Source organism: Oncorhynchus masou, chromosome 31 (assembly GCF_036934945.1).
Source record: "Oncorhynchus masou masou isolate Uvic2021 chromosome 31, UVic_Omas_1.1, whole genome shotgun sequence".
NCBI classification, from domain to species: domain Eukaryota; kingdom Metazoa; phylum Chordata; class Actinopteri; order Salmoniformes; family Salmonidae; genus Oncorhynchus; species Oncorhynchus masou.
The window spans coordinates 75,626,363-75,648,556 of NC_088242.1; the positions used below are offsets into that span (position 1 = coordinate 75,626,363).

At 43.6% G+C, this 22,194-nt stretch overlaps 1 pseudogene; it reads left to right on the forward strand.

The window, feature by feature from the left end:
* The window catches only part of LOC135525017 (splicing factor 3B subunit 3-like), a 32,512-nt pseudogene extending 20,113 nt beyond the window's left edge, over positions 1–12,399 (forward strand).
* The last annotated feature ends 9,795 nt before the right edge of the window (positions 12,400–22,194 follow it).

The following is a 22,194-nucleotide window of genomic DNA, read 5'->3' on the forward strand; positions in this document are numbered from 1 at the left end:
CATGATTTTAAAGAGCTACTATTGTTATTTCTTAACTGGCAATTGAAGCGCATCTCACATTCAAGTGCAGGCAACAGGCTGTCAGCGCATTATAACCACTTTACAATGTGAGCTAGAGGCAGTATACAATTTGAAAACATACTTAATTATTTTGAAACATGTTTTACTTCATGAGGCATGTTTTACCTTGCTTCAAAGTAGCCTATAGGCAAATTCCAACCATGGAAACGGAGAGACATTTCTTATGTAAAGACTTCATTGGTGGCGAGTACGTTTCAAGTTTAGGGAAGTTTACAATTCATCTTGACATTTCTACCGATCTGTGTGCCAGTCATAAGTTCCATATGTGCATTTTCAATAAGCTAGGCTTATTGGCACGCTATCTGCTCAAATTGTGGTCTTCCCAAATAGAGGCCTAATCTTATGATTTGAAAGAATCCACAGCTACAGTGCCTTCAAAGTATTCATACACCTTGACTTATTCCACATTTAGTTGTATTACAGCCTGAATGAAAAATGTATTAAATATTTCTCACCCATCTCCACCAATACTGCATAATGACCAAGGGAAAACCATGTTTTTAGACATTTGCAAATTTATATAAAAAATTAAATGCTGAAATATTTCATTTGCATAAGCACCTTTGGTAGCGATTACAGCTGTGAATCTTTCTGGGTATGTCTGTAAGCGCTTTATACATCTAGATTCTGCAACATTTGTACATTTATATTCAAAATTCTTCATGTCCTGTCAAATTGGTGGTTGACCATTAAACCAAAACTGTAGCTTGGCCACTCAGGAGCATTCTCTGTCTTCTTGATAACCAACTCCAGTGTAGATTTGGCCTTGTGTTCTAGGTTATTGTCCTGCTAAAAGGTGAATTTGTCTCCCAGTGTCTGGTAGAAAGCAGACTGAACCAGGTTTTCATATAGGATTTTGCCTATGCTTAGCTCCATTCAGTTTATTTCTTTTATTCAGAAAAATTCCCTGGTCATGCTGTGGGTGTTTTTATTTTTTATTTTATTTTTTGGAGCAGGGACTGGGAGACTGCGTCATTCATCTTTCCCTCAATCCTGACTAAAGTACAGATCCTTAATGAGAACCTGCTCCAGAACGCTCAGGACCTCAGACTGGGGCAAAAGTTCACCTTCAAACAGGACAACGACCCTAAGCATACAGCCAAGACAACGCAGGAGTGTCTCCTGAATGTCGTTGAGTGGCCCAGCCAGAGTTTTTTTTATTTTTAATACATTTGCTAACATTTCTAAAAACCTGTTATTAATTTGTCATTATGGGGTTTTGTGTGTAGAATGAGGGGGACAACGACAATTTAATCCATTTTAGAACAAGGTTCTAATGTAACAACATTTGGTATTTCCGAATGCACTGTAGAGGATAGTTCATGTACACGACCTGTCAAGTTTTAAAACACCTACTCATTCAGGGGTTTTTATTTTGACTACTTTCTACATTGTAGAATAATACTGAACTATGAAATAACACACATGTAGTAACCAAATTAGTGTTAAAAATATCAAAATATATGACATTCTTAAAATAGCCACCCTTTGCCTTGACTGCTTTGCACACTCTTGGCATTCTCTGAACCAGCTTCATGAGGTAGTCACCTGGAATGGATTTCAATTAAAAGTTAATTTGTGGAATTTAGTTCCTCAATGTGTTTGAGCTTATCAGTTGTGTTGTGACAAGGTAGTGGTGGTATGCAGAAGATGGCCCTATTTGGTAAAAGACCAGGTCCATATTATGGCAAGGACAGATCAAATAAAAGAAACGACAGTCCATCATTACTTTAAGACATGAACGTCAGTCAATACAGAACATTTCAAGAACTTTGAAAGATTCTTCAAGTGTAGTCGCAAAAACCATCAAGCGCTATGATGAAACTGACTCATGAGGACTGCCACAGGAAAGGAAGATCCAGAGTTACCTCTGCTGAGAGGATACGTTCATTTGAATTACCAGCCTCAGAAGTTGCAGCCCAAATAAATTCTTCAGAGTTCAAGCAAAACACACATCTCAACATCAACTTTTCAGAGGAGACTGCGAATCAGGCCTTCATGGTCAAAGTGCTGCAAAGAAACCACTAAGAAGAAGAAACTTGTTTGGGCCAAGAAACAGGAGCAATGGACATAAGACGGGTGGAAATTTGTCCTTTGGTCTGGATTCCAAATGGGAGATTTTTGGTTCCAACCGCCATGTCTTTGTGAGACGCGGTGTGGGTGAACGGATGATCTCAATGTGTATTTCCCACCGTATAGCATGGCGGAAGAGGTGTTATTGTGTGAGGGTGCTTTGCTGGTGACACTGTCTGATTTTATTTAGAATTCACACTTAACCATTATGGCTACCACAGCATTCTGCAGCGATACTCCATCTGGTTTGGGCTTAGTGGGACTATCATTTTGTTTTTCAACAGGACAATGACCCAACACAGGATTTGTAAGGGCTATTTTACCAAGAATGAGTGATGGAGTGCTGCATCAGATGACCTGGCCTCCACAATCCCCAGACCTCAACCAAATTGAGATGGTTTGGGATGAGTCAGACTGTAGAGACAAGGAAAAGCAGCCAACAAGTGCTCAGCATATGTGGGAACTCCTTCAAGACTGTTGGAAAAGCATTCCAGGTGAAGCTGGTTGAGAGAATGACAAGTGTGTAAAGCTGTCGTTGGCTATTTGAAGAATCTCAAATATAACATGTTTTGATTTGTTTAACACTTTATTGGTTACTACACGATTCCATACGTGTTATTTTACGGTTTTTGTCTCCACTATTATTCTACAATGTAGAAAATAGTAAAATAAAGAAAAACCCATGAATGAGTAGGTGTTCTAGAACTTTTGACCAGTAGGAGGTTTGCGGAAGTAAGATTTATCTGGCCATCAATGGTCGAAGAGCACTCTCAACTTATTTGGATTTATTAGTAATCAAGTTAGAAAAATGAGCCTGTTTGGCGTTTTCTAATTGATCTGAGCAGCATAATGGATCTGCAATATTGACTTTCTCCACTTCCTCCCTGCCTGTCTTTTTTAAATGGATTTATTTCCTCATTCGAAAGAGCTGTTTTAAATGTTTGTTTTTTTTCAACATTAGTGGAGCTGTAGTGTTAATGGTTGCTCTTAATTTGCCATTAAAGTTATCAACTAAATCATCACAAGAGGAAGGCAATGGATTATGCACCCAATGCATTTACAATACAGTACATTTACTGGACCCATTTAGTCCAGTTGTCTGTCACCACATTTCCCTAATGGAAACCCTGCTCTGCCAGTATATTCCAAGAAATCATGTGATTTCAGAGCTTTAGCCTGTCAGTGTAGTGCAGTGGCCTGGCTCACTTTCACTCTGACTTTCATCCTCGACTTGTCTCATACAGCTGGTTAGCCTGCATAAGTCAGGCATTGTATCTTCTACACACTGGTTTACAGAAGTAGATTTCAAGATTGTTATGCAATGCACTGGGTTAGTGAAGAATACAAATAAATCTATGGGACTGATAGTAATTGCTTCATGTACCAAATTAGGAGAGATTCTGCCGTAGTCTCAGGGCACAGTTTGAGAGCAAATGTTGTGATTAATTTCTCATGTCTCTCTTACTGATGTCACTTGTAAGGTATCATAGCTTTCATCTGGTCAGTCTACGTCTGTTTTGTGCACTCGGTTGTCACGAACCGGCTCGAAGTTCGTATCAAAAAGGGAGACAACGTGGAGATAAGGAATAGCAAAATATATTTATTAACTGAAGTAAACTACATACAATTAACAATGGTGTGTGTCTGTGTAGTCATCAGTAGTGTGTGTTTGCGTGCATAAATGTGTTGAAAGGTGCCAAAACAACCAAAATGGCCACAACCAAACTCTATCAGTGTCTGCATGGAGAGTCTCCTCAAGGAATGGGGAAGAGGCGTATTTTTCCCGTGCGTCCCATTTGGCTGACCACCATCCCTGCTCCGCCCACTGGCAGACAGAGTGGGAGGGTCTTCACACTGTGTATGCTGAGATTAGAGGTGTTTTAAACTCTCCATTGATAGAGTTTAAAACGGACATAGACCGACCAGGTGCAAGCTATGATCCCTTATTGATGTCACTTGTTAAATCCACTTCAATCGGTGTAGATGAAGGGGAGGAGACTGGTTAAACAAGGATTTTTAAGGCTTGAGATGTGGATTGTGTATGCGTGCCATTCAGGGGGTGAATGGGCAAGACAAAAGATTTGAACAGGGTAGGGTAGTAACTGCCAGGCACACCGTGTGTATCAACAATGGCCCACCACCCATAGAACATCTAGCCAACATGATACAACTGTGGGAAGCATTGGAGTCAACATGGGCCAGAATCCCTGTGGAACGCTTTCAACACCTTGTCCATACCCTGACAAAGTGAGGCTGTTCTGAGGGCGAAAGGGGATGCAACTCAATATTAGGAAGGTGGATATTCTTAATGTTTTGTACACTATGTACATACAGACACACGTTATGAATAAATACATATAGGATATGATATTATGCTTCATGTATCAGATGAATACTGAACAAATTATTCACTTCATGATACTGTTGAACACGCACTGTGCAGATATCCCCTTGGTGTGAAACTCTTGCTCATTTAAACACCTCTCCTCCAGATGAGTTTGACGCCTACATCATTATGTCCTTTGTCAACGCCACCCTGGTTCTGTCTATTGGAGAGACTGTAGAGGAAGTGACAGACTCTGGTTTCCTGGGGACCACCCTCTCCTGCTTTCTGCTTGGGGAGGATGCTTTGGTGCAGGTCAGTATAACACCCACCCTACACACACCTATGAAGGGTCCTGAACATGCTCCTTATGTTCTGGAGGGAATACAATGCTGATGGTGGAAGTGGTATAAAGCTGAAGGGAGATGTAATATTGCTGTTGAAGTGATGAGTCTTCATGTCTCTTCTCTGACAGAATGATGGAGAGAGCTTAAACACATCGGATCTCAGCATTATACACAGACATGGACACCCTGGCCAGGCCCCTTCCCCAGCCCTGTGTAAACTATGAATTCTCTTGTACAGGTGTATCCTGATAGTATTCGCCACATCCGTGCTGATAAGCGTGTGAATGAGTGGAAGACTCCAGGGAAGAAGACCATTATTCGCTGTGCAGTCAACCAGAGGCAGGTGGTCATTGCTCTGACTGGAGGAGAGCTGGTTTACTTTGAGATGGACACGGTGAGTAGTGAAACTTCTTCCCCTGGGTGTTTTATTTAGTCACCCAGGTACTGTCTTTTAGTTTGACCCTGTTTTTATCATCTTTTTCAGGATATCCAGAAGAATCTCCTGCTCAGTGAAAAGTTCATATTTCATCGGACTGTGGGTGTTTGATAACCTTTCTCCTCTCACTCTCTCCTCCTCCCCAGTCTGGCCAGCTGAATGAGTACACAGAAAGAAATGAGATGTCCGCTCATGTGGTGTGTATGAGCTTGGCCGGCGTCCCGCCTGGCGAGCAGCCCTCCCGTTTCCTGGCTGCGGGGCTGGTCGACAACACAGTCCACGTCATCTCTTTGGATTCCTCGGTATGACTCTTCTCAGGCTACAGTATTTCTTTCCCTCTCTCTTTAAAAGCCAAACTCATCCAGAGCTCAGTTGCTCTGCTGCGTTTTCCAATCAATTACAATTTAAGTCGAGTGTTGTGGGGGGAGTCCAAAAGATTTATTGTTGATTTTGCCCACTTTAGTAGGTGTTTGTACCATCTCTCTAAACTGTATGTAGCCCTAACCCTGCTGTGTTTGTCTGGTGCAGAACTGTCTTCAGCCCCTCAGTATGCAGGCCCTGCCAGCCCAGCCTGAGTGTCTGTGTATAGTGGAGATGGGAGGAGTGGAGAAGGAAGATGAGCTAGAAGCGAAGGGCACTGTTGGTTTCCTCTTCGCTCCATCTCAACATCGGACTGCAGGTAAGCTATCTGTGATGTCTTGAGGCAGGGTTTGAAGAGAGGGATGTTATGCTGTATCTCTTGATGTGATGAGTTTCTCTTGTCTCTTCACTGACTAAATAATAATGGAGAATGTTAAAAAGCCTCTGTCAGCATACATACATACATACAAACATACACTGTGTGACTGCCTGTTTACTTCTGGCACTGTATTACTTGATAGTCTGTGCCCTATTAGAACACATTCTAGAGGTAACATGTCTTTCCTAAGGACAGTGTGTTGCTCAGGACTGTGTTGGACCCAGTGACTGGAGACTTGTCTGATACTCGATACCTGGGGTCGCGACCTGTGACGCTCTTCCGGGTCAGGATGCAGGGACAGGAAGCTGGAAGTGGAATGTGATTTTCAGGGGCCGGGAGCTGAAACATAACATTTGTATTAATATGCTTTCTGATAGGGGTGTAACAGTTCACCAAACCCATGGTTCGCATTCATGTGATTTTGAACTTGCTGAGCAACACCGATTGGCTAATTGGCAACAAGCTGTCAACCATAAACTAAAGGTACAGCTATCACGCTTGTAAATAAATTATAGTTAAAAAAACACAGCAATAGATAGCTTTTTATAAAATAATGTTTTGTTGCATTTAACTGTCGAATGCTGATATCAAGGCCATTTCCTTAGTAGATGTCGGAGGTCACGACGTGGGAGAAGTAAGTTCTCAGGATGATGAGTTTCCCACCAGTAATTACCAGTTTGGTAGCCATTCAAGTTGATTCTTTCCAGTTGTGTGTGTGTGTTTAACCCACTATGACACTGCCTCCTTCAGTGGCAGATGCGCACTTGTGACTCATAAAGGAGCCATATCTGTAGCATAGTACGTCTCCCCCTCCGGGCTAATGTGATGGGCTGTCACTGTTAAGGAAGCCCATTTGGCCATTTTCATTGAACTCTTTGGTTTGCTTATATAGGACGGCTACTAGCTGTTTGCTGAAATGGGTGCACGAGGGAAGTTCGTAATGTGGCTCGAGCACATTCACGAGATGCTGAAATCCCCTCTTCTCAAACACAGAGAATAGGCAGATATCCACGGTTATAAACCAAAGACTATAAATATAGCCTACCTATCGCTCTTGTTTCTTTGGCCCAGGTAGAATCAGCTGCTTGAATGCAGAGGGGAGACTGTGTTGTTTCCTTGCTCTGGAAGACTGGGTCGATGTAAATGTGCCAACATATTTGAGGTGTTGGCAGCTGCATAGGCTATTCTTGAGTGTGGAGACACGTAACATTTTATCCACAACTCTGTCCATCGCCGTTGTAATCTACTAGGAAGTCAAACTGTTCCCAAACTGGAGATTTAAACGATGATGGAGGATCCTCCTGGTTTATCCACCCCACCACTGCGCCTCACAAAAGGACAGTTTGAAATGTGCCAGTTAGGATTAGAATTTTGATTACAATTGGCACATAGGCTCTAGCCAGCTATGCCTCAACAGGCACAGCCTACAATGCAGTGTTTATTTATGTATTAATTCAGGTTCACAGTGCGGACCACACCGAGATTCCCATACCGTTAGGCACGAATACGTGTACAGTTACATCCTTACTCTCCGACCATTGATCCCCCTCTATCTCCTCTGTGTTGGCCATGTCCAGCCGCTCCTGGCTGAGTTACTCTTACCAGTCCCGCTTCCAGTCGATGCCCCTGTCCTATGAGACTCTGGAGTACACCTCAGGTTTCGCCTCTGAACAGTCTCCTGAGGGCATTGTGGCCATCTCCACCAACACCCTGAGGTAGACAGACGCACCCTTGCACTCATACTCACTAAAAACCTCAATTCCATTTGTATTCATCCATAATGAGAATGTCTTCATTGGCAAGATTTGAAGACAGGGAAGTTATGCTGTTGAAATGAGTCTTCATGTCCCTTCTGACAAACCAATGGAGAGAGCGTAAACATCTCTGATCTCAGCATTTACGGAGGTCACATATCGTTTTGTCATTCCCCCTGAAGCATAGTAATTCTCAATTATAGCACTGATATTTGACTTATGCAGGATATGTCCCATTACTTTTTCTCAAGTTATTCATGTTCCCGTTAATGCCATTAATATCTTGTGATACTGCCTTTGTCTCCCTCTTAGGATTCTGGCCTTGGAGAAGCTGGGTGCTGTTTTCAACCAGGTGGCCTTCCCCCTGCAGTCCACACCGCCAAGTTTGTCATCCACCCAGAGACCAACAACTTGATCCTCATAGAGACGGATCACAATGCCTACACAGAGGCCACCAAGTCCCAGCGTAAGCAGCAAATGGCAGAGGTATGGTTCTGACCAACAGGGTTTTATGGACTGAGAGGGTGGGAACAGGGTGACTTTGACTGAGGCTACATGTTGTGCACCCAGGCTTTGTAGCTTGTGTAGGCTGATATTATGGAAGTGGTGTTATAAGATACGTAGGGCTGGCACAATTTACTGTGGAACCGACAGTTATGGATGAAGACGGTAAAATAACCATTTTTGTGTGTTTGAGTCCTGTTTCTGCTGTAACATGGACTACAGTAACGTGATGAAACTTTGTTGCGCCTTACTGAAACAAGCAAGGTCTTGTAGCAAACAAGTATTTGGTTGCCTAGACCACGCCCCCATACCTGCAGCATATGCAGTCAAGAGCAGAGTAGAGGAGAAAATGTGTGCCTTTAAACAATATACAGTACCTGTCAAACGTTTGGACACATCTCCTCTTTCAAGGGTTTTTCTCTGATGTTTTTACTATTATTCTACAATGTAGATAATAGTAAAAATAGAGCACCATCACACCACCTTCATGCGTCACGGTGGGAACCACACATGCGGAGATCATCCGTTCAGCTACTCTGCATCTCACAAAAACATGGCGGTTGGAACCAAAAATCTCCCATTTGGATTTCCACCAGTCTTATGTTCATTCCTTGTGTTTCTTGGCCTAAGCAAGTATCTTCTTATTATTGGTGTCCTCTAGTAGTGGTTTCTTTGCAGCAATTCGACCATGAAGGCCTGATTCAACCAGTCTCCTCTGAAGTCTGTTTTGCTTGAACTCTGAAGCACCTATTTTGGCTGCAATTTCTGAGGCTCCAATGAACTTATCCTCTGCAGCAGAGGTAACTCTGGGTCTTCCTTTCCTGTGGCGGTCCTTATTGAGCATATAGCTCGCCACCATTGGACTCTGGCGCAGTGGAAATGCGTTCTCTGAGTGATGAATCACACTTCAACATTTGGGAGTTTGATGGACGAATCTGGGTTTGGTGGATGCCAGGAGAATGCTACCTGCCCGAATGCATAGTGCCAACTGTAAAGTTTGGTGGAGGAGGAATAATGGTCTGGAGCTGTTTTTTCATGGTTCGGGCAAGGCCCCTTACTTCCAGTGAAGGGAAATCTTTACGCTACAGCATACAATGACATTCTATACGATCCTGTGCTTCCAACTTTGTGGCAACAGTTTGGAAGGCCCGACCTTACTAATGCCCCTGTGGCTGATTGGAAGCAAATCCCCATAGCAATGTTCCAACATCTAGTGGAAAGCCTTCCCAGATGAGTGGAGGCTGTTATAGCAGCAAAGGGGGGACCAACACCATATTAATGCCCATGATTTTGGAATGAGATGTTCGACAAGCAGGTGTCCATATCCTTTTGGCTATGTAGTGGATCTTGAACATTTATAACAGGGACTGATACGTATTGGTGGGTTGTTACATCCCTGTAAATGAATGCTGTTTTGATTGTCAGACTCCAGGTGAGGACGTTTCTCTGGCCATCGCTCTGTTCCAGGGCCTGGTGGGCGTTGGCAAACTGCTGCGCATCTACGACCTGGACAAGAAGAAGCTGCTGCACATGTGTGAGAACAAGGTGAGACGGGGAGACTCTCTTTTTCACACACACACACACACACACACACACACACACACACACACACACACACACACACACACACCACACACACCACACACACCACACACACCACACACACCACACACACACACCTCAGTCCTGAGTTCTTCACCTCCAGTGTTGGCCTAGTTAAAAGTTAGATGCAAAAAAAGGGGTCTCTGTGTGTATATAAAGGGGGAGGGAGAGAGGGACTCTACTGTTTTGATTTTATCCCTGGTATGTTTTTGGTTTCTCACTCATTTACCAATAGATCCTGAAGTATGCTGTTCTTACATGTTACAATGTTGACACAGGAAGTGTCTGCTGGAAGACAAACCTAAATACTAACTTTAGGTTAAGGTTTCATAGTAGTCAAGGTAACCACTTGAATTATTAGTGATTGGGAGGATGATTGCTTTGTAAGTATCTTCTTTCAAAAGCAAGGATAAAAGGCCACCGCATCATGCATTTTACCACGGTCAACCTCTTAGGTTCCACACCTTTCAAATAAAATCCCTATGGATTTTAGGTCAGTTGATGATCGATATTTAGTTGTTTAATGAAGTCATCTGTCTCATTTCCAGCATGTCCCCAACCTGGTGACTGGCATCCACACCATCTGTCAGCGGGTCATAGTGACTGACGTACAGGAGAGTCTGTTCTGGGTGCGCTACAAGCGTAGCGAGAACCGGATGATCATCCTCGCTGGGTCACCACCGCCTGCCTGCTGGACTACGACACCATGGCTTCAGCTGACAAGTTTGGCAACCTCAGCATTGTATGTGGTCGCTCTTTATTGTTCTTTTCTGACAATGATGTTGGGTGTTATACTGTTGTCTATCTTTTCTGTAGACACCTCACATTAACAGGGTAGCCTAGTGGTTAGATCGTTGGACTAGTAACCGGAAGGTTGCAAGTTCAAATCCCCGAGCTGACAAGGTACAAATCTGTTGTTCTGCCCCTAAACAGGCAGTTAACCCACTGTTCCTAGGCCGTCATTGAAAATAAGAATTTGTTCTTAACTGACTTGCCTAGTAAAATAAAAGTAAAAAATCAATAAAAAAATAATAAAAAAACAGTTTGATCCAAATATATTGAAGGCTTTTATTGCTGGAGATGTTAGTACTTACACTTTGTACCTTCTTAGGTGTGTTTGCCCCCCAACTCCAGTGATGAGGACCCAACTGGGAGCAAGGCATTGTGGAATAGGGGTCTGCTGAACGGAGCCTCTCAGAAGGTATAGTCTTTCTGCTCCCCTGTCACAGCATCAGCTCTGTAAAGACAGGAGCTCAGGGGAACTCTGCTTCTGTCTAAGGACTCTGTCTGTTTTTCTCTCTGGATCAGAGTTTGTCTTGGTGGTGTTGGGTTTGCTTCATCCCAGACCCGGCCTATAACAGACCTGCTGTCCAGGCCAAATCGCTGTTTAACATGCTGTTTTCCATTTGGCTGTTTATTGGAAGCAACTGTTTTTAGGAGCAACTTTTTCTTTAGGTAGTCAGTGGGAAATTCCCTCCACTTTGACTTATTGTGGGCAAGTGGTAAAAAGGGTGCATGTAAGCGGTGTTTTCTGGGTGGGGAGTGTGAAGTGAGTTGGAATGTTTATGTAATGGCAATGTCTGTCTGACCCTGTACCATGTCTCTTGTTCTGTGTCAGGCTGAAGTGATCATGAACTACCACATCGGGGAGACTGTGCTGTCACTGCAGAAGACCACACGGATACCCGGCAGCTTAGTCTGGTCTACACAAGTCTGTCGGCGTCCTGGTGCCCTTCACTTCCCACGAGGTACCACACACACACACACACATTCATTAAAGACCTAGAGTACACCATCTGTATTGAGAACTGTCTTCATTGGCAGGACTTGAAAACAGGGGAGTTGTGTTCACAGAATAAGGAATTGGAATACTAGAATGTACATGAACCTTCTTATGATGGGATCTAGGTCAGGGAGTTGGTCAACTATGGTTTGTGAGTGTTGTGATAAGATATTGTCTAAAATAATTAATTTGTTGAATTTATCTCTCTAGCCAGACAGTTTGAGGAATGTTTCCATACATTTTTCTAATTAACTGCCAACACATTCCAGTCAAACAATAAATGTAATGCACAGCCGTACACTGGCTGAAATCAGTTGATGATAAGACAAGTTGTAATGCAACAAGTACTGATATTGTACCATATAATGGTACCCACAGCTTTCCAAGAAAACAACACTTTTGACATTTGTAGTTTGTTTACATATTTTAGAGGCTATTTGTATACATTTGTATAAAACCTTTATAAACTGTATTTATAATTATGACAATATTTTAGATTGACTTTCCAAGTCAGTACATTTGGCAAGATCATTAGACATGCTGTGAATTAAGTCTGTTGAACATGATAGCAGAAATAAATCAGAAGCCTTGTTCGTTGGACATCCAGACAGTCTGCCTACTGTATCTGATCTTCTTCCTCTGTCCTGTCTATCTGTGTCTGCAGAATGTGATGAACTGCTCACACAGATCTCAGTCTAACTCCATGGACCCCCACAAGCAGAAGAGTTGCAGAAGAGCTGGACCGTACACCACCTGAGGTCTCAAAGAAACTGGAGGACATCCTCACACGCTATGCCTTCTAGAACCCTTGTGTTCTGTACCTGCACAAATACACATACAAACTGTCAACTGACATGTTGAGACTGACACTTGTTCCGCTGTGTTAACATGAAGAGGTGGGAGCTGAACACATTTTTCAAAGTCTTCATCTGTAGGTGCTTTGATTTGTCCTCTAGGCCCTGATTTGTTTGTTAGGCCTGTAAATACTATAATTAATAATAATATCTATGGTGGATATTTACCCTGTGGTTTTCACTCATAGGATGACATTTAAACCTAGCTGGATTCTTTTGAATTTATCATGTGTATATATCATCAGTGCTATAGACGCATACAGGAGCATTTTTGGGGTTTTAATGCGTGTGACGCATGGTCTAGTAAACACTTTGATATAATTAGGTCAAATGTTTTTGCATTGTGTGTTTGTTGAAACAATCCATTTTGAGTCTTTGCTGTAATTGAGTGCCACAAATGAAAAGGACTTTTTCTTTTTGATGTCAATTTTAATCCTAAAAAGATTTTGGATTCTCAAACGGCTCTTTTTTTATCGGCTTAAAGGGTATATTCCTTGCTGGACAAATTGTCCACATCTATTGTAAGAGATTAGAGGATTGTGTACAATAGCAAGTAATACAGCTGGATGGTGAACCTTTTTCTATGTTTCCATTAGCTATGTTTCCATTAGCTATGTTTCCATTAGCTATGTTCCCCGTTAATCTTTCACTGATAATGGGCCTCTGTACGCCTATGTAGATACTCCATTAAAAATCAGCTGTTTCCAGCTACAATAGTCATTTACAACATTAACAATGTCTACACTGTGTTTCTTATCAATTTGATGTTACTTTAATGGACAAATGGTGCTTTTCTTTCAAAAACAAGGACATTTCTAAGTGACCCCAAACTTTTGAATGGTTGCGTGTGTAACTGACCCCAAAGTTTTGAACAGTAGTGTAAATACTGTAGGCAGCAGCCTCTAATGCAGGGGTTGGCAAACTTTTTGGTTCGAGGGCCACATCGGGATTTTGAAATTCAAGAGGGCCCAATTTCTTTGGAGGGCAAATAGTTCAAATCAATTTGCAGGGATGATACATTGGTGTGGCTGGCTTCCGAGTTAAGCGGGCATTGTGTTAAGAAGCAGTGTGGCTTGGCTGGGTCGTGTTTCGGAGGACACACTGTTCTCGAGCGTCACCTCTGCCGAGTCCGTACGGGAGTTGCAGCGATGGGACAAGACTAACTTTTAAAAAATGTCTCGCGGGCTGGAGTGGAGTGCTGGGTGGGCTGGATATGGCCGTACTTTGCCCCCCCTTGCTCTATTGTGCTAGTGATGGCTATTTTAACAGTCTGATGGCCTTGATATAGAAGCTGTTTTTCAGTCTCTCAGTCCCAGCTTTGATGCATATGTACTGACTTGGCATTGTGGATGATAGAGGGATGAACAGGCAGTGGCTCAGGGTGGTTGTCCTTGATCTTTTTGGCCTTCCTGTGACATTGGATGCTGTAGGTGTCCTGGAGGGCTGGTCGTTTGTCTCCAGTGATGCGTCTGGCAGACCGCACCACCCTCTGGAGAGTCTTGTGGTTGAGGGCGGTGCAGTTGTCGTACCAGGCGGTGATACAGCCCGACAGGATGCTCTCATTTGTGCATTTGTAAAACTTTATAGGGTTTTAGGTGCAAAATTTCTTCCGCCTCCTGAGGTTGAAGAGGCGCTGTCTTCACCACACTGTCTGTGTGGGTGAACCATTTCAGTTTGTCAGGGATGTGTACGCTGAGGAACTTGCAGCTTTACACCTCCACTGCAGTCCCGTCAATGTGGATAGGGTGTACTCCCTTTGTTTTCTGAAGTCCACGATCATCTCTTTTTGTTGACGTTGAGTGAGGTTATTCTTGGCACCACACTCCGAGCCCTCACCTCCTCCCTGTAGACTGTCTGGTCATTGTTGGTAGTCAAGCCTACTACTGTCTGCAAACTCGATGATTGAGTTTAGACGTGCGTGGCCACGCAGTCATTGGTGAACAGGTAGTACAGAAGGGGGCTGAACACGAGCCCCAGTATTGAGGATTGGCGAAGGGGAGGTGTTGTTTTCTACCTTTGCCACCTAGGGGTGGCCCGTCAGGAAGTCCAGGACCCAGTTCTCAAGCTTCAAGCTTAATGATGAGCATGGAGGGTACTATGGTGTTGAATGCTGAGCTATAGTCAATGAGCAGCATTCTAACATAGTTATTCCTCTCTTCCAGATGAAACATGGCAGTGTGAAGTGCGACGGCATCGTCTGGATTGTAAGCAAATTGATGGCATCATAAGCAAGTTGAAGTGGGTCTAGGGTGATATGAATCTTCACTGAAAGTTGATACATGTAGACTATTCAAATAATAGGATATGTGCAGCACTTTGCATTAATTTATTGATTCAGTTATTCTTTTCTTGTTCAAACCGCGAGCAAAACCTGTCAAACTCAGACATTTCTCTCAAAGCATAGGGATGTATATTTGCACTGGACTAGTATTATTGGAGGACTTTTCCAATTCCAGACAGAATAACCTGTTTTTTGGCAAACTCCAGTCTCCTGCCAAGTAAAAATGAGTGACATGGCGGATTACAGATGTTTTTTGTGCTTGTTAATCCCCCAATGTCATCCCGTCCAAATACAGCATGTGGGAGGATACATATCTCGACTACCATTGTTGTTATATAAATATTTGTGCATAAAGGCACTGTGCCCAACCATGACATTTTAGCAGGTATGGTGAGATTGCCAGGAACATACAGTGCATTAGGAAAGTATTCAGACCCCATTACTTTTTCCACATTTTTGTTATTTTACCTTTCATTTAACTAGGCAAGTCAGTTAAGAAGAAATTCTTATTTTCAATGACTGGGTTTACTACCTGTTCAGGGGCAGAACGACAGATTTGTACCTTGTCAGCTCGGGGGTTTGAACTTGCAACCTTCCGGTTACATTTACATTTAAGTCATTTAGCAGACGCTCTTATCCAGAGCGACTTACAAATTGGTGAATTCACCTTCTGACATCCAGTGGAACAGCCACTTTACAATAGTGCATCTAAATCATTTAAGGGGGTGAGAAGGATTACTTATCCTATCCTAGGATAAGTAATCCTTCTCCACCCTTAAATGATTTACTAGTCCAACGCTCTAACCACTAGGCTACCCTTTAAAAAAAATAATAATAATTAATCCCTTAACAATCTACACACTATCCCATAGTGACAAAGCAAAAACAGGTTTTTATGCATTTTTGCAAATGTATAAAAAAATCACAATTCTTATCTCAAGTATTCAGAACCTTCACTGAGTACTTTGTTGAGGCCCCTTAGGTGGCGATTACAGCCTTGATTCTTGGGTATGACGCTACAAGATGGACACACTTTTGTATTTGGGAAGTTTCTCCCATTCTTCTCTGCAGATCCTCTCAAGCTCTGTCAGGTTGGATGGGCAGCGTAACTGTACAGCTGTTTTCAGGTCTCTCCAGAGATGTTCAAGTCCGGGCTCTGGCTGGGCCATTCACGGACATTCAGAGACTTGTCCCAAAGCCACTCCTGCGTTGTCCTGGCTGTGTGCTTATGGTTGTTGTCCTGTTGGAAGATGATACTTCGCCCCAGTCTGAGGGCCTGAGCGCTCCGAAGCAGGTTTTCATGAAGGATCTCTGTATTTTGCTCCGTTCGTCTTTTCCTCTGACTAGTCTCCCTGCCGCTAAAAAACATCCCCACAGTATGATTCTGCCACCACCATGCTTCACCGTAGGGATAGTGCCAGGTTTCCTACAGATGTGACACTTGGCATTCAGGCCAAAGAGTTGAATCTTAGTTTCATCAGATCAATCTTATTTCTGATGTTCTGAAAGTCCTTTAGGCGCCATTTGGCAAACTCCAAGCGGGCTGTCTTTGCCTTTTTACTGAGGAGTGGCTTCAGTCTGGCCACTCTACCATAACGGTCAGATTCGTAGAGTGCTGCAGAGATGGTTGTCCTTCTGGAAGGTTCTCCCAACTCCACAGAGGAACTCTGGAGCTCTGTCAGAGTGACCATTGGGTTCTTGGTCACCTCCCTGACCAAGGCCCTTCTCCCCCGATTGCTCAGTTTGGCTGGGCGGTCACCTCTAAGAAGAGTCTTAGTTGTTCCAAACTTCTTCCATATAAGAATGATGGAGCCCACTGTCTTATTGGGGACCTTCAATGCTGCAGAAATGTTTTTGTACCCTTCCCCAGATCTGTGCCATGCCAATATGTACTCTCAGGTTTAGGTTAAAACATCATTTCTGCTGGCCAGGGAAAGACTTCCCAAATATGCACAAATGCATGCATTTTTTTTGCATAAAAAGTTGTACTTGGTAAGCTGTCTCAGACATTTCTTCAGTTCAATAGGTTATGTGTCTTATTTACTTCAATGTGTTCTAAAGTAACTTAATTTTATTCAAACATCCTGATGTTGTAACTGCAAGCAATAATTCAAACATTAGAAGACTAACTACTGAGCACCAGGGTCGTTCCACTTAGACCCTGCCCCTATTTTGAGGGTGTCCATCTTCAGCATCCTTACATTTCCATCACTGGAGAGTCATTGGTCTCCATCTTCTGGGACTTCCCCCCCCTGATGTCAGTTTGTCTGGACTAGCAGATGATGTAAAGAGAATGTCTCTTGGCCCGCTGCCTGAAATCTCAAATGAGGGTGCATCTCAATTGTCTAAAGGGGCTTCCTCTCCTTGATCTTCATTGATCGTGATGTGAAAACATAAAATAAAACTATATTATGTATCTGAGGTGTTTGCTTTCACCAGCATGTTTTCACACAGAGCAAATGATGGGAAGGAGACAAGGGGGTGATGATGCCACTTTAAGCTACCCACTCCTACTAGTGTGATGACATTTATTAAATTCTAATTATGCCTAGACTTTGATCTTACAGCTAACTAACTGATTATAATAATGAATGGACTTGGGTCAGAGGGCAAATTAATTTCAGCCAATACCTGAATATTCCTTAAACTGGAACATTCAGCTGTTGAAATGTTACTAAAAACCAACTAACCACTCCTGAAGCCATTGAGGTACTGTATTATTTGCCAGATCTGGTCATTCCTGCCCACCTCACTACCGTGGGATGAAGGCCAAAGAATCCATAATGATCCACATGTGCGTTTGAGGTGGGATAATTTGGTACCCTAACTGTACCATTTATTTCAAATCAAATTTATTTATATAGCCCTTCGTACATCAGCTGATATCTCAAAGTGCTGTACAGAAACCCAGCCTAAAACCCCAAACAGCAAGCAATGCAGGTGTAGAAGCACAGTGGTTAGGAAAAACTCCCTAGAAAGGCCAAAACCTAGGAAGAAACCTAGAGAGGAACCAGGCTATGTGGGGTGGCCAGTCCTCTTCTGGCTGTGCCGGGTAGAGATTATAACAGAACATGTCCAAGATGTTCAAATGTTCATAAATGACCAGCATGGTCGAATAATAATAAGGCAGAACAGTTGAAACTGGAGCAGCAGCACGGCCAGGTGGACTGGGGACAGCAAGGAGTCCTCATGTCAGGTAGTCCTGGGGCATGGTCCTAGGGCTCAGGTCCTCCGAGAGAGAGAAGGAGAGAATTAGAGAGAGCATATGTGGGGTGGCCAGTCCTCTTCCGGGCTGTGCCGGGTGGAGATTATAACAGAACATGGCCAAGATGTTCAAATGTTCATAAATGACCAGCATGGTCGAATAATAATAAGGCAGAACAGTTGAAACTGGAGCAGCAGCACGGCCAGGTGGACTGGGGACAGCAAGGAGTCATGTCAGGTAGTCCTGGGGCATGGTCCTAGGGCTCAGGTCCTCCGAGAGAGAGGAGAGAATTAGAGAACGCACACTTAGATTCACACAGGACACCGAATTGGACAGGAGAAGTACTCCAGATATAACAAACTGACCCCAGCCCCCCGACACATAAACTACTGCAGCATAAATACTGGAGGCTGAGACAGGAGGGGTCAGGAGACACTGTGGCCCCATCAGAGGACACCCCCGGACAGGGCCAAACAGGAAGGATATAACCCATTTCTGTATAGTCGTCTGTTAGTGGGGCAAATTACATCGTTTTTAATGTTACTCCTTAATCACTGGTAAAATAGTTTTTAGTGTACTTTTGACAGAGCTGAGATTTACTTCGAAGTGCAAAGTGTAGTAACACAGATAACATCAGTTATTGATAAAGACATGGTGGCATAGCAGGAAGATTGGAATGCTGTGAACCAAGAGGTAGTGAGATCGAATCCCAGTTGAAGACATGTTGAATACAAATTACTGTATAAATGAACATGCACAATGTAATCATGTACAGTCGTGGCCAAAAGTTTTCAAAATGAAACAAATATACATTTTCAAAGTCTGCTGCCTCAGTTTGTATGATGGCAATTTGCATATACTCCAGAATGTTATGAAGAGTGATCAGATGAATTGCAATTAATTGCCAAGTCCCTCTTTGCCATGCAAATGAACTAAATCCCCCCCAAAAACATTTCCACTGCATTTCAGCCCCGACACAAAAGAACCAGCTGACATCCTGTCAGTGATTCTCTCATTAACACAGGTGTGAGTGTTGACGAGGACAAGGCTGGAGATCACTCTGTCATGCTGATTGAGTTCGAATATCAGATTGGAAGCTTAAAAAGGAGGGTGGTGCTTGGAATCATTGTTCTTCCTCTGTCAACCATGGTTACCTGCAAGGACAAAACATGCTGTCATCATTGCTTTGCACAAAAAGGGCTTCACATGCAAGGATATTGCTGCCAGTAAGATTGCACCTAAATCAACCATTTATCAGATAATCAAGAACTTCAAGGAGAGCGGTTCAATTGTTCTGAAGGCTTCAGGGCGCCCAAGAACGTCCAGCAAGTGCCAGGACCGTCTCCTAAAGTTGATTCAGCTGCGGGATCGGGGCACCACCAGTACAGAGTTTTCTCAGGAATGGCAGCAGGCAGGTGAGGCGAAGACTTTTGGAGGATGGCCTGGTGTCAAAGAAGGGCAGCAAAGAAGCCACTTCTCTCCAGGAAAAACATCAGGGACAGACTGATATTCTGCAAAAGGTACAGGGATTGGACTGCTGAGGGCTGGGGTAAAGTCATTTTCTCTGATGAATCCCCTTTCTGATTGTTTGGGGCATTCGGAAAAAAGCTTGTCCGGAGAAGAATGGTGAGCGCTACCATCAATCCTGTGTCATGCCAACAGTAAAGCATTCTGAGACCATTCATGTGTGGGGTTGCTTCTCAGCCAAGGGAGTGGGCTCACTCACAATTTTTCCTAAGAACACAGCCATGAATAAAGAATGGTACCAACACATCCTCAGAGAGCAACTTCTCCCAACCATCCAGGAACAGTTTTATGACAAGCAATTCCTTTTCCAGCATGATAGAGCACCTTGCCATAAGGCAAAAGTGATAACTAAGTGGTTCGGGGAATAAGACATCGTTATTTTGGGTCCATGGCCAGGAAACTCCCCAGACTTTAATCCCATTGAGAACTTGTGGTCAATCCTCAAGAAGTGGGTGGACAAACTAAAACCCACAATTCTGACAAACTCCAAGCATTGATTATGCAAGAATGGGCTGCCATCAGTCAGGATGTGGCCCAGAAGTTAATTGACAGCATGCCAGGGCAGATTGCAGAGGTCTTGAAAAAGAAGGGTCAACACTGCAAATATTGACTCTTTGCATCAACTTCATGTAATTGTCAATAAAAGCCTTTGGCACTTATGAAATGCTTGTAATTATACTACAGTATTCCATAGTAACATCTGACATAAATATCTAAAGACACTGAGGCAGCAAACTTAGTGAAAATGAATATATACACTGTTTAAAAAAATAAAGGGAACACTAAAATAATACATCCTAGATCTGAATGAATGAATGATTCTTAATTAAGTACTTTTTTCTTTACGTAGTTAAATGTGCTGACAACAAAATCACACAAAAATTATCAATGGAAATCAAATGTATCAACCCATGGAGGTCTGGATTTGGAGTCGCACTCAAAATTAAAGTGGAAAAATACACTACAAGCTTATCCAACTTTGATGTAATGTCCTTAGAACAAGTCAAAAAGAGGCTCAGTAGTGTGTGTGGCTTCCACGTGCATTTATGACCTCCCTACAACACCTGGACATGCTCCTGATGAGGTGGCGGATGGTCTCCTGAGGGATCTCCTCCCAGACTTGGACTAAAGCATCCGCCAACTCCTGGACAGTCTGTGGTGCAACGTGGCGTTGGTAGATGGAGCGAGACATGATGTCCCAGATGTGCTCAATTGGATTCAGGTATGGGGAACGGGCGGGCCAGTCCATAGCATCAATGCCTTCCTCTTTCAGGAACTGCTGACACACTCCAGCCACATGAGGTCTAGCATTGTCTTGCATTAGGAGGAACCCAGGGCCAACCGCACCAGCATATGGTCTCAAAAGGGGTCTGAGGATCTCATCTCGGTACCTAATGGCAGTCAGGCTACCTCTGGCGAGCACATGGAGGGCTGTGCAGCCCCCCCAAAGAAATGCCACCCCACACCATGACTGACCCACCGCCAAACCGGTCATGCTGAAGGATGTTGCAGGCAGCAGAACGTTCTCCACGGCGTCTCCAGAATCTGTCACGTCTGTCACGTGCTCAGTGTGAACCTGCTTTCATCTGTGAAGAGCCCAGGGCGCCAGTGGCAAATTTGCCAATCTTGGTGTTCTCTGGCAAATGCCAAATGTCCTGCACGGTGTTGGGCTGTAACCACAACCCCCACCTGTGGATGTCGAGCCCTCATACCACCCTCATGGAGTCTGTTTCTGACCGTTTGAGCAGACACATGCACATTTGTGGCCTGCTGGAGGTCATTTTGCAGGGCTCTGGCAGTGCTCCTCCTGCCTCTCCTTGCGCAAAGGCGGAGGTAGCGGTCCTGCTGCTGGGTTGTTGCCCTCCTACGGCCTCCTCCACGTCTCCTGATGTACTGGCCTGTCTCCTGGTAGCGCCTCCATGCTCTGGACACTACGCTGACAGACACAGCAAACCTTCTTGCCACAGCTCGCATTCATTGATGATCTATCCTGGATGAGCTGCACTACCTGAGCCACTTGTGTGGGTTGTCGACTCCATCTCATGCTACCACTGGAGTGAAAGCACCGCCAGCATTCAAAAGTGACCAAAACATCAGCCAGGAAGCATAGGAACTGAGAAGTGGTCTGTGGTCACCACCTTTTGAGCAGTGTATATATTTCTTTTTTTGGCCACGACTGTACAGTGCATTCAGAAAGTATTAAGACTTTTTCCACATTCTGTTATGTTACAGCCTTATTCTAAAATTGCTCAAATATTTTTTTTTTATCATCAATCTGCACACAATACCCCATAATGACAAAGCAAAAAGAGGTTTTTACATTTTTTTGCAAATGTATTTAAAAAAAAACAACAGATACCTTATTTACATAAGTATTCAGACCCTTTGCTATGAGACTCGAAATTGAGCTCGGGTGCATCCTGTTTCCATTGATCATCCTTGATGTTTCTACAACTTGATTGGAGTCCACCTCTGGTAAAGTAAATTAATTGGATATGATTAGAAAAGGAACACACCTGTCTATATAAGGTCCCACAGTTAACAGTGCATGTCGGAGCATAAACCAAGGCATGAGGTCGAAGGAATTATCCGTAGAGCTCCGAGACAGATTGTATTGAGGCACAGATCTGGGGAAAGGTTCCAAAACGTTTCTGCAGCATTGAAGGTCTTAAAGAACACAGTGGC